Raw genomic sequence first — 13,886 nt, 5'->3', positions numbered from 1 at the left:
ATTGTTTAAGCCCCGGAGTTAAAGACCAACCTGGGCAACATAGCAAGACAGCATCTCATAAACAATAAATAAATAAATACCATTTGCCAACCAAGAATACTATATCCAGCAAAACTATAATTCAAAAATGAAAGAGAGGCCAGGTGCAGTGGCTCATGCCTGTAATCCCAGCACTTTGGGAGGCCGTGGTGGACAGATCACTTGAGGTCAGGAGTTCGTGATCAGCCTGGTCAACATGGTGAAACCCTGTCTCTACTAAAAATACAAAAATTAGCTGGGCGTGGTGGCAAGCACCTGTAATCCCAGCTACTTGGGAGGCTGAGGTGGGAGAATTGCTTGAACATGGAAGGCAGAGGTTGCGGTGAGCCAAGATTGTGCCACTGCACTCCAGCCTGGGAGACAAAGCAAGACCTGTCTCAAAAAAAAAAGGAGAGATGAAGACTTTCTTACACAAACAAAATCTGTAAATGTTTATCACTAATAGACTGCCTTGCAAGAAATTCTAATGGGAGTTCTTCACGTTAAAATGTAAGAATACTAAACAACATAATAGCATAACAAAGAATAAGACTCTTTGGTAAAGGTAAATATGTAGACAAATACAGAATACTGTATTACTGTAATGGTGGTAGGTAAATCATGTCTAATTCTACTATACAAGTTAAAAGACAAAACTGTTTAAAAAATATATAACTAGAATTATGTTAAAAGATACACAATGTGAATAGATATAAATTATAACTACAATAACATGAAATGAGGAGGAAGACATTAACGTGTAGAATTTTTATATGCAATTGAATTTGTTATTAGCTTAAAATAGACTGTTATAACTAATAGACTGTTATTAGCTTAAAATAGACTGTGGTTACCCAAAGGTAACCACAAAGTCTATAGAGGTTACACAAAAGAAAAAGAGAATAAAAGCATAAAATTAAAGCATTTCAATACAAAACTCAACACAGCACAAAGGAAGACAACAAAAGATAAAAAGACAGACGAAAGAACTATAAGATTCACAGAAAACTAACAAAAGCAAAACTAAATCCTTCCCTTTCATAATTACTTTAAATATAGATAAACATCTCAATAAAAATACATAGTGACTAAATTAATTTAAAAACAAGACACCAAAAATATTTGGAAACTAAAAAACACACTCTTGAACAGCCATTTGGACAAATAAAATTTTTTTTAAATTACAAAATACCTCAAGAGAAATGCAAACAAAAATATAACATACCAAATCTTATAAAATTCAGCAAAAGCTCTACTAAATAAACACCTACATTTGAAAGAAGAAATATCTCAAATGAACAACCTAACTTTCCACCTAAGGGAGTTAGAAAAAGTAGAAGAAACTAAGCCTGAAGTTAGCAGGAGGAAAGAAATAATAACAATTAGAGCAGACATAAACAAAAAAGAAAATGGGTGAAAACAAATTTTAAAAATCAACAAAACAATTATTTGGGCTTCTGAAAAGATAAAATCAACAAACCATTAGCTAAACTAAGTAGGGAAAAAGGGTGAAAACTCAAATATAATCAGAAACAAAGGAGAAAACATTACAATTGCTGCCACAAAATGAAAAGGATCATAAGAGACTACTATCAAAAATTACATGCTAGCAAACTGGATAACCTAGAAAAAAACAGATAAATTTCTAAAAACACACCTGACCTAACCCTAACCTAAGACTTAATCTTAAAGAAGTACAAAGAGAACAGACTTGTAACTAACATAGAAATTAAACAGTAATTAATAATCTACCAACAAAAACAGGCCAGGACCAAATGCCTTTACTGGTGAATTCTATTAAACATTTAAAGAAGAATTAATGACAATTCTTCCCAAACTCTTCAAAAAATTGAAGAGGAAGGAACACTTCTAAATTCATTTTAAGAGGCCATTATTACTTTGATAGCAAAGCCAGACAAAAATATCACAACAAAAGAAAACTGCAGATCAATATCCCTGACGATTATAGTTGCAAAAATCCTCAACAAAATACTAACAAGCCAAATCCATCAGAACATCAAAAGGATCATAAACTATGACCAAGTGAGATTTATCCATGAAATATAAGAATGACTCAACATACAAAAATTAATTAATGTGATACACCATAATCACAGAATAAGGAATAAAAGTTACACAATAATCTCAATAGATGCAGAATAAGCATTTAACAAAATCTGATATCATTTACTGATTATGAAAAGAAAAGTCTCAACAAACTAGGAACAGAAAAAAGTGCCTCAACATAATAAAGGCCATATATGACAAGATCACAGCTAACATTATATTCAACAGTGAAAGCCTGAAAGCTCTTCCTTTATGATAAGGAACAATGCAAGAATGCCCATTCTTGCCACTTAGTACTGGAAGGTCTAGACAAAGCAACTGCAAAAAAATAATAAAAGGTATACAAATCAGAATGGAGGAAGAAAATTGTCGCTATCGCATATGGGATATTCTTTTATCTAGAAAATCCTAAAGACTCCATAAAAAATTGTTAGAACTCATAAATGAATTCAGTAAAGTTTCAGGATACAAAACCAACATACAAAAATAAATTGTGTGTCTATTCACTAACAATGAGCTATCTGAAAAAGAAATTAGGAAAACAATCTCATTTATGATAGCATCAAAAAGAATAAAATACTTAGAAATAAGTTTAGTGAAACAGGTTGAAGACTTGTAAACCAAAAACTAAAAAACACTGATGGAAGAAATTAAGGAAGACACAAATAAATGGAAGGATATCCTGTGTTCATTAATTAGAACCTTTAGTATTTTTTAAATGTCTCTATTTCCCAAAGCATTCTAAAGACTCAATGCAATTTCTGTCAAAATTCCTATAGCATTTTTACAGAAACAGAAAAAGATATTCTTTTTTTTTTTTTATTGACAGAGTCTCACTCTGTCGCCCAGGCTGGAGTGCAGTGGCACAATCTTGGCTCACTGCAAGCTCTACCTCCCGGGTTCATGCCATTCTCCTGCCTCAGCCTCCTGAGTAGCTAGGACTACAGGCGCCAGCCACCATGCCCAGCTAATTTTTTGTATTTTTAGTAGAGACAGGGTTTCACCGCATTAGCCAGGACGGTCTTGATCTCCTGACCTTGTGATCTGCCCGCCTCGGCCTCCCAAAGTGCTGAGATTACAGGTGTGAGCCACCACACCCGGCAGAAAAAGATATTCTAAAATTCATATGGAACCACAAAAGACAATGAATAGCCAAATGAATCCTGAGAAGGAAGAACAAAGTTGGAGGCGTCACATGTACTAATTTCAAAATATATTACAAAGCTAGAGTAATCAAAACAGTATGTTACTGGCATAAAGACAGATAGGTTAATGAAACAGAAAGGGACCAAAAATATACCCACTCATATGCAGTCAAGCAATCTTCAACAAACCAATAACGAATAATGAGATTGAAGTCACAATTAAAATCTCCCATTAAAGAAAATCCCAGGGCCTGATGGCTTCACTGCTGAATGCTACCAAACATTTAAAGAAGAATTAATACCAATCCTACTCAAACTCTTCAAAAAATCTAAAGAGAGGGGAATATTGCCAAACTCTTGCTACAAGGCCAACATTATTCTGATACCAAAACCAGATAAGGGCAGAACAACAAAGAAAAAGAAAACTAAAGGCCAATATCACTGATGAACATAGATGCAAAACTCCTCAACAAAATACTAGCAAATGAAATTCAACAACACATTAAAAAGATCAATCACCAGGGTCAAGTGGGATTCATTCCATGGATGCAAGTCTAGTTCAATGTATGCAAATCAATAAAATCAATAAACGTGATACATCACATTAACAGAATGAACAAGAAAAACCATATGATTATTTTAATAGATGCTGAAAAAGCATTTGATAAAATTTAACATACCTCTATGATAAAAACCCTCATCAAAATAAGTATAGAATAAACATACCTCAAAATAACAAAGATCACATATGACAAACCCACATCTAACATCGTATGAATGGGGGAAAATGAAGGTCCTTCCTCTAAGGGCTAGAACAAAACAAGGATGCTCACTCTCACCACTGTTACTCAACATAATAGTGGAAGTCCTGACCAGAGCAATTAGATAAAAGAAAAAAATAAAGGACATCCAAATTGGAAAGAAAGAAGTGAAATTAGCCTTGTTTGAAGACAGTATGATCTTATACCTAGAAAAACTAGAAACTCCACCAAAAAACTCTTAGAGCTGATAAACAAATTCAGAAAAGTAGCAGGATACAAAATCAACATACAAGGATCAGTAGCATTAAATACACCAACAGTGAACAATCTGCAAAAGAAATTAAGAAAGCAATTAGATTTCCAACAGCTACCAAAAATAAATTACCCATGAATCAATCTAATAAAAAAGTAAAAGATCTATACAGTAAGAACTATAAAACAGATTTTTTAAACGAAGAAGAAAAAAATTGAAAGATAATCCATTCTTATGGGAGGAGAAGAATTAATATTGATAAGTGACAATACTACCCAAAGCCATTTACAGATTCAATGCTATCCCTGTCAAAATACCAATGACATTCTTCACAGAAATAGAAATAAAGGCTGTACAATTTATGTGAAACCACAAAGCACCTCGAATTGCCAAAGCAATACTGAGCAAAAAGAACAAAGCTGGAGGCATCACACTACCTGACTTCAAAATTTATTATAAAGCTGAAGTAACCAAAACAGCATATTACTGGTATAAAACAGGCACATAGACCAATGGAACAAAATAGAGAACCCGGATATATATCCATGCATTTACAGCCAACTCATCTTCAACAAAAGCACCAAGAGCATACAATGGGGCAAAGATAGTCTCCTCAACAGTGATGGAAAAACTGGAGAATTATATGCAGAAGAAAGAAACTAGACCCCATTTCTTATCATTCACAAAAATCAAATTAAAATGGATTAAAGACTTAAACCTGAGACCTGAAACTATGAAACTACTAGAAGAAAACATTGGGGAAACACTCCAGGACATTGGCCTGGGCAAAGATTTTTTGTATAAGATTTCAAAAGCATAGACAACAAAAGCAAAGATAATCAAATAGGATTATATTAAATTAAAAACCTTCTGCATTGCAAAGTAGACATTCAACAAAGTGAAGAGGCAACCCACAAAATGGGAGAAAATATTTACAAATGATCCATCTGACAAGAAACTAATAACCAGAATATGTAAGGAGCTCAAACAACTCAATCACAAAAAACAAATAATCTAATTTTAAAATGGGCAAAAGATCTGAACAGACATTTCTTAAAAGAAGATATACAAATGGCCAACAGGTATATGAAAAATGCTCAGCATCACTAACCATCAAATGCAAATCAAAGCCGCAATGAGATATCTTACCCCAGTTAAAATGGCTTGTATAAAAAACAAACAAACAAACAAAAAACAGGCAATAACAGATGCTGGCAAGGATGTGGAGAAGGGGCATCCTCATACATTGTTGGTGGAAATGTAAATTAATACAGCCACTATGGAGAACAGTATGGAAATTCCTCAAAAAACTAAAAATAGAACTACCACGTGAACCAGCAATTCCACTGCTCGGTATATACTCAAAAGAAAGGAAATCAGTATATTGAAGGAATATCTGCACTCCCATGTTTATTGCAGCATGATTCACAATAGCCAAGATATGGAATCAACCTAAGTGCCCAGCAACAGGTGAACGAATGAAGAAAATGTGGTATATGTACATCCATATGACAACATGGATGAACCTGGAAGACATTATGTTAAATGAAATCAGCCGAGCACAGAGAGACAAATATTGCATGTTCTTAGTCATATGTGGGAGCTAAAAAAGGGGATCTCATGAAGACAGAGAGTAGAATGGTGGTTACCAAAGTCTAGGAAGGGTATGGAGGAGGGAGGAATTAAAGGAATTTTTTAAAAAGAATATAAATACATTTATTACCACTGAACTGTATACTTAAAACAATAAAGATGGTGAATTTTATATATATTTTGACCTCAATAAAAAGTCCAATGTTTAAAAAATCATTTACATTATACATTTATTCATTTCTCTAATAATTTTTTTTTTTTTTTTTTTTTTGAGACGGAGTCTCGCTCTGTCGCCCAGGCTGGAGTGCAGTGGTGCAATCTCGGCTCACTGCAAGCTCCGCCTCCCGGGTTCACGCCATTCTCCTGCCTCAGCCTCTCCGAGTAGCTGGGACTACAGGCGCCTGCCACCACGCCCGGCTAATTTTTTTGTATTTTTATTAGAGACGGGGTTTCACCGTGGTCTCGATCTCCTGACCTCGTGATCCGCCCGCCTCGGCCTCCCAAAGTGCTGGGATTACAAGCGTGAGCCACCGCGCCCAGCCTTCTCTAATAATTATTGAGCACCTCGTCTGTGCCATGTACAGTTCTGCATTCTAGAGATAGGCTCACAGAGCAAAATCACTGTGTGCAGGATGATGCTTACATTTCAGTGGAGGGAACAGATTAAAAGCAAATAAATACACACCATAAGGCCAGATGGTGAAAAAAAAAAAACAAAACAATGCAAAGGAATGGCAGTAGAAGAGCAAGTGGTGCTATTTACCAGGAAAGACCTCTAGTTTTTTCCCATCTGAGTCTAACCCAACCCTTTATTTAGAAAGTGCCAAGGTCAAACAATATAACTCCTTCTCAATTCATTTCTATTAACCTTGCAACAAGGGTACAAAAAAAAAAATCTCCCAAACTCCCTAGCTGAGTATAACCAACAAAATCTTGAATAGTTAGCCTTGCCAGTTAAAGCCAGCCAATTTTTGCAAAATATGCAATTTTTATCCCAAAGCCAGGTTGGGGAACCAAGAAGAAAGATTAAAGACATGGTCACACCCTTTGAGTATCATCAGGTGCTGCCCAGCATACTCCTCACTCCTATATGACACTTTTTATTTCTCCAGCTAGCTTAAAAGACTCGGTGGCTTTATATAGATACAGAATAGAGGTAGAAAAACGGCCTGCAATTCAATATATGTCTTATAAGCTATTCTGTTGTTTTGTCTTACCTGTTTACAATACACTATTTATTTATTTATATTTGTACAAGACATCCCGTAATACACTTTAGTTCAGGCTTTCCTGGTATGAGAACTTAATATATAGAAATAAAACTCAATATTTTTATATATTAAGTTATATAGAAATGTTTTCACCCCCTAAAACGTGCCCTGGGAGAAATACCAGATTCTGCGAGCTACACTGTTTATATCTTTGTTTGTCAGAGCCACTTGTAAGCTGCAAAATAATCCTTACTCTTTCCTTGCTATCTCTTAACATGGATGAAAATTCAGCATATGACGTATATCTTCCACCAAGAAACAAATAATCCCAGAGGGCAGAAAGCCTTCGGTTTTATTTGCATCTATCTAAATTGACTTATGCATAATTTGTGTTCCCTCCCACCATAACATTTTAATAAGTGTTTGCATACTACCACTCCCCAAAGACTCAGCTGATAAAATTCTGTCTTGGAACTAATTATACTTCAAGACAGTCCTACTCTCCACGGATATGCTCGAGATAGAAACTTCCAATATTCAATATGAATTCAGAGCTCCTTCTTGTGGATTCCATATGTAAATGCTACTACTTCCTAAACAATGATCAATTTACTAGGGAAAAAATAACCTAAGTGGTACCATTTTTTGTAAAAATATTCTCAGATTTAGGAAACGTTAAGTGTGTAAAATTGGCATCTCTGCCTAGTGTATAAACTTTACTGGCTAAATGAATGCTCATTCATGTATTTAATTTCAGATTCAATCCTGTTGTTGGGTTGTTTTCTTGCTGTTTCAATATTCAGTGAATACTTTCACATATGCTACCGCTTTGAATACTGTGGGGTTCTGAGACTCAATGAATATGCAGCACAGCCACTCGTGAAGAGTAACATAATGTGTTATGGTATTGTCCCTACTTTTTATTTTAAAGGATTTTCTATCTTGGTGTGAAATGCTGTAGATAACAACCAGGACTTAGAGATGCATGCAGGGGCTGCTTCCTGGGCCAGTCGCCAGTGCAGCCGCCCAGGGATTCCCATTCATAACAACCTGTCGTTTGGGGTTTGATGCGCTGCAGTCTTTGTCTTAAAATTCTTACCAATGTTATCTTCAAGTTCGTTTTTTTGTAAGTAAAGTCTGATGGGACAATGGAGCATGTGCCAGAGGACTTGAAGCCTTGGCTCTGGAGCAGTCCTGCCTCCCACTGCCTTTCTGGGACAGGCTCTGGGCTGCCAGGCTCCTATCTCCAGGGTGTTCTGAGCCCCACCCAACCCTCCATTTCCATTCCCATCACCACTCAGCTAGTGCTGCCACCCTCCACCTGCAGTGGAGCCCTGGGTGTGGGCATGAAGAGGCTTCAGAGTCATGCATGTGAGAACGCGCATGCCCATATGTCAGGGAGGGACATGGCAGTGGCCAGGTCCTCTTTCTGGGCTGGCAGCTCCACAGCACACTTAGTAGGAGATGTGGTGGGGGGGCTAGGCTTTTGCCTAACCCAATCCAGGTACCTTATGTATCACGGTGAGGAGGTTGCAATCCCTTGGGGATCACCTGTCCACTGTTGGTTAAAGCAAATGTTCCAGAGGAAAGGGAAACAGATTTCTCTCAGCAGTTTGATGCTAGTGGGAGGGGGACCCCGGCAGCTGGTGGGCACAAGCATGAGTCACAGGATGGCGTCCCATAAGTGTCCTCGTGCCGGAGGCAGTACAACATGAAGTAGCAAATAAAAGACACTGTGACAGACCAAGAGAGATCGTGGAAGAAAAGGGAAAGTTTTTTATTTTTAAACAAGGGCCCTGCATTTTCATCTTACGCTGGGTTCAGCAAGTTGTGTAACCAGCCTTGATTATATGCTTTCGCGAAAATGTTTTCAAACTTTTCCCAAAATTCTGTATCTTTTTCCTGTCAAATTATTTTTCTAATTGGATGTAGAGAAGCTGTTATAGATTAAGCATGTATGAAAAGAATGATTCATTACTGGCCAGTCCAGAGGACGTGGTCTATAACTCAACCCCACAAGATAAAACTCTAGCTTCTGAGATCACCTTTGTAGCTTTGATAAAATATTTCATGGGCTAGAACCAGTTGCATATAAAGAACCCACCATGCGAGCACATGTAGGTACCTTAATTCTTTTTTGAGATGTTTGCAATCGTGAATCCTCATCTGTTATGTAACAGAAGTGTTAGCACTGACTGAGGATGTGCCTGTTGGTTGAGGCTTAATAGCCCACATTTTCTCAATAATTAAGAATGAGGCAGGGCACAGTGGCTCACGCCTGTAATCCCAGCACTTTGGGAGGCCGAGGCAGGTGGATCACCTGAGGTCGGGAGTTCGAGACGAGCCTGACCAACATGGAGAAAGCCCATCTATACTAAAAATACAAAATTAGCAGGCATAGTGGCACATGCCTGTAATCCCAGCTACTCAAGAGGCTGAGGCAGGAGAATCACTTGAACCTGGGAGAGGGAGGTTGCAGTGAGCCGAGATCGCTCCATTGCACTCCAGCCTGGGCAATAAGAACAAAACTCTGCCTCAAAAAAAAAAAAAAAAAAAAAAAGAATGAGCTATAAAAGGTATGGAATAAAATCCTGGATATGAGGTGATGTTTCTAAAGCATTAAGGAAGGGAAATATAGTGGAGAAAGTTTGAAGCATGGCTTTCAGATGAAATAAGGAACAGACTTCCAGGTGGTGCAGAGAGAATAAGGAAACGTATCTTGGGATATGAGAACAAAATTATATTGACAAAATGCTGACTGCATCTGAAGCATTGATGAAAAGGAAAATAGGGAGGCACTGAGATTCAGGGATTAAAATGGCATAATCTCAGTGACAAGTTGGCTGAAATTGCATTTAGTATTGAATTAAAAGAAAAAAAGATTAATGAGAAAATGGTGATTGGCACAACTCTAATGTGAAAAGATAGAAACTTTAACCATAATGGAAAATTAGTTTCATGGTCTATAGCCATAGATAGATAGATAGATAGATAGATAGATAGATAGATAGATAGATGATAGATAGACAGATGATAGATAGGGTGAATAGATGATTGATAGATTAGATAGATAGATGATAGGATGAATAGATAGATGATAAATAGGATAGAGATAGATGATAGATAGATAGATATAGATAGATGATTAGATAGATAGATAGATAGATAGATAGATAGATAGATAGATAGATAGATAGATAGAACCAGGGACTAGATAACTAACTTGGAAAGGTACTAACTTGGAAAGGTACTAACTTGGCAATATAGAATAAGAGATGAAAAACTCTTTTCTGAGTTTCTGATCAATTCTGATCAATGTAATGCAGAATTTCAAGGACTGAGCAAGAAGAGTGGAGTAAATATGTGACCAGTAAATCTGAGGTGCATTATTAGAAGAGTAAGTGTCTCAGAGACTGAGGAGAGAAGCTGCAAAGAAAAATAAAGGTAATGCTTGAAGGGGCAGAAACATGCCTACAGCATGAGCCATTAGTGGAGCAGAAGGAGAGAGTTCAGGGCCCTAGCAGGAAACCTGGTGATTTTCCATATGCAAATGAATCACGGTTCACAGGAGGCCCCTACATTACAATACGCTCAAGCTTGCCCTAAGTGTTCATACCTGGATTTCTCCTGCAATAAATCCTTCTGGATGAAGGGCACTGACCCCACACCCAGAAGCTCTAACTTTCCCACTGGTGAACTGTACAAAATGAGAACTTGGCACCTTAAGCCTTTTTTTGAACACAGAGACAACCACATTTAACAAATAAATACATTATTAATATCTTTACAAGATCAAGAAAAAGTAACGCAGTTTTCTACCAAGTAGACAAATCATAAAGCTCCCTTCTTTCCTCCATCAACTCCCCTAAGTTTTTAAATTTCCCTTTAAATACATTGTTCTATCTAAACTGGCATTTTTAGCAAGAAAGAGAGAGAACCAGGAAAGCACACTGATCATAGAAATCTTTGCCAAGGTTCACAGTTAAATCGGAATGAGATGTGGGCAATGTGTAATGAAACACATGTTTAAAGTTTTAGTCACAGACAATTGTTGCAATGTCTATCAGAAGTATGTCTACAAATACAATATTTACTGATGATTCTACAACATTCCAGTAATTTGAAGTTAATAGTGTAATTGATTATGGCCTGGTTTTCTCAGCGTCTTTTTATATTTTTAGGGTATTGTCTTATACAATCATGCATTGCTTATCAACAGCGATACGTTTTGAGAACTGTGTTGTTAGGCTATTTCATCATTGTGTGAACATCATAGAATGTAACAAACCTAGATGGTATAGCCTACTACACACCTGGGCTATGTGCTCCTAGGCTATGTACCTGTACAGCATGTTACTCTACTGAATGCTGTAGGCATTTGTAACACATTGGCAAGTATTTGTGTATCTAAATATATCTAAACATAGAAAAGGCGCAGTATAAATTATAAAAGATTTAAAAATACTACCCCTGTGTAGGGCACTTACCACAGATGGAGCTTGTAGGACTGGAAGTTGTTCTGGGTGAGTCAGTGACTGGAGAATGAATGTGAAGGCCTAGGACATTACTGTACACTACCGTACACTTTATAAACACTGTATACTTAGGCTACACTGAATTTATTTATTTATTTATTTATTTATTTATTTATTTATTTATTTATTTTTGAGACGGAGATTCGCTTTTGTCACCCAGGCTGGAGTGCAATGGCACGATCTTGGCTCACCTCAACCTCCACCTCCTGGGTTCAAGCGATTCTCCTGCCTCAGCCTCCCGAGTAGCTAGGATTACAGGCATGTGCCACCATGCAGGGCTAATTTTGTATTTTTAGCAGAGACGGGGTTTCTCTTTGTTGGCCAGGCTGGTCTCGAACTCCCAACCGCAAGTGATCCGGCCGCCTCGGCCTCTCAAAGTGCTGGGATTACAGGCGTGAGTCACCACTCCTGGCCACTACACTGAATTTATAAAAACATTTTTTCAGGCCAGGCGTGGTGGCTCATGCCTGTAATCCCAGTACTTTGGGAGGCTGAGGCGGGCAGATCACGAGGTCAGGAGATCAAGACCATCCTGGCTAACAGTGAAACCCCGTCTCTACTAAAAATACAAAAAATTAGCTGAGCGTGGTGGTGGGTGCCTGTAGTCCCAGCTACTCGGGAGGCTGAGGCAGGAGAATGGCATGAACCCAGGAGGCAGAGCTTGCAGTGAGATGAGATTGTGCCACTGCACTCCAGCCTGGGTGATAGAGCAAGACTCCATCTCAAAAACAAAACAAAACAAAACAAAAAAACCAAAAAACCTTTTTTCAATAATAAATTAACCTTAGCTTACTGTAACTTTTTAACTTTATAAAATTTTTAATTTTTATAACTTTTTGACTCCTTTGTAATAACAGCTTAATATACAAACATATTGTACAGCAGTATTCTATAAGTTTTTTTGCATTCAAGAAAAAAAATTTAGTTTTAAAATTTTTTCTTAAAAAATCAGCTGGGCATGGTGGCTCACACCTGTAATCCCAGAACTTTGGGAGGCTGAAACGGGAGGATCACCTGATGTCTGCAGTTCGAGACCAGCCTGGCCAATATGGTGAACCACCATCTCTACTAAAAATACAGAAATTAGCTGGGTGTGGTGGTGGGCACCTATAATCCCAGCTACTCAGGAGGCTGAGGCATGAGAATCGCTTGGCAGAGGTTGCAGTGAGCCAAGATCACACCACTGCACTCCAGCCTGGGTGACAGAGTGAGACTCTGTTTCAAGAAAAAATATAAAAATAAATAAATTTTTTTCTTAAAAAATAAAATACAAGCTCACACATTAGTCTAGGCCTGTCATCACTAGGCAATAGGAATGCTTCAGCTCCATCATAATCTTATGAGACCACCATCATATATGTGGTCCATTGATGACTGAAACATCTTTATGCAGGACGTGACTGTATTTTACTGGACAAACTTTTGACTCTATTCCTGGTGGAAATTTTTTTTGATGTTTCTTAAATGTTTCTTAGCTTCTTGAAGTTACCTGGACCTGTAAGTTAATGGAGAGGTTAACTTCAGTCTAGCCCCTCAAACTTTGAATTGCTTTAGGGGAAGTGAATAATAAGAAATAAGATTCCTGCCTTCTTAGTTCAATTCTCAATCTCATTTGCTACTGAAAGTGGAAAATCAACTGCTCTGCACTTAAAAAGCTTTATTTTGCTGATAAATTTAGAAATCCTGAATATTGTCTTATTTGAAATAATCACCTTCTAAATTCACTCCTGTAACTAAATGGGAGAATCATTACAGATCCTATTCAAGGTCATCTACCCTTTAGGTCGGTCATGCCCTTGGATGGCACCTTCCAAAGGATGCTACATTTTTTTTAAGGAAGAGAAGCAATGCTTAGCTTAGCCAGAACGTTCTATCTCAAAATATGACTTAGAGCAAATTTTCTGAACATTTTTCTATTATGTATCTCTATGGTGGTTTGGTGTGAAACTTATGAACCCTTGTCAGAATGATATTTTCAATTGCATAAAGTAATGTACAAGATTAGAAAGAAAACAATTACACTGAAATATGGTAGTCAAATCATTTCTAAACTATTATAGAATAATGCATTTTTTATTTATTAACATATTAATAAGGCAATTCAGCAAAGAACCATACCATCATAACTTTAAAGTATGATAAACAAGAAAGATATTTCAAGATGCTGCAAGAAATGTAATATATCATGTAAATGTCTATGATTTCTGTAGATGTTAAAAGCACCGGTACTAATAATACTTCCATGGTGTATTATCTACATTCACAACCAAAGGAAATGCTGGATATCAATTAGATGTAATTCT

The sequence above is a fragment of the Hylobates moloch genome, unplaced genomic scaffold (genome assembly GCF_009828535.3).
Source record: "Hylobates moloch isolate HMO894 unplaced genomic scaffold, HMol_V3 SCAFFOLD_13, whole genome shotgun sequence".
In the NCBI taxonomy this organism is placed as follows: Eukaryota; Metazoa; Chordata; class Mammalia; order Primates; family Hylobatidae; genus Hylobates; species Hylobates moloch.
This window is presented reverse-complemented; position numbering follows the sequence as displayed.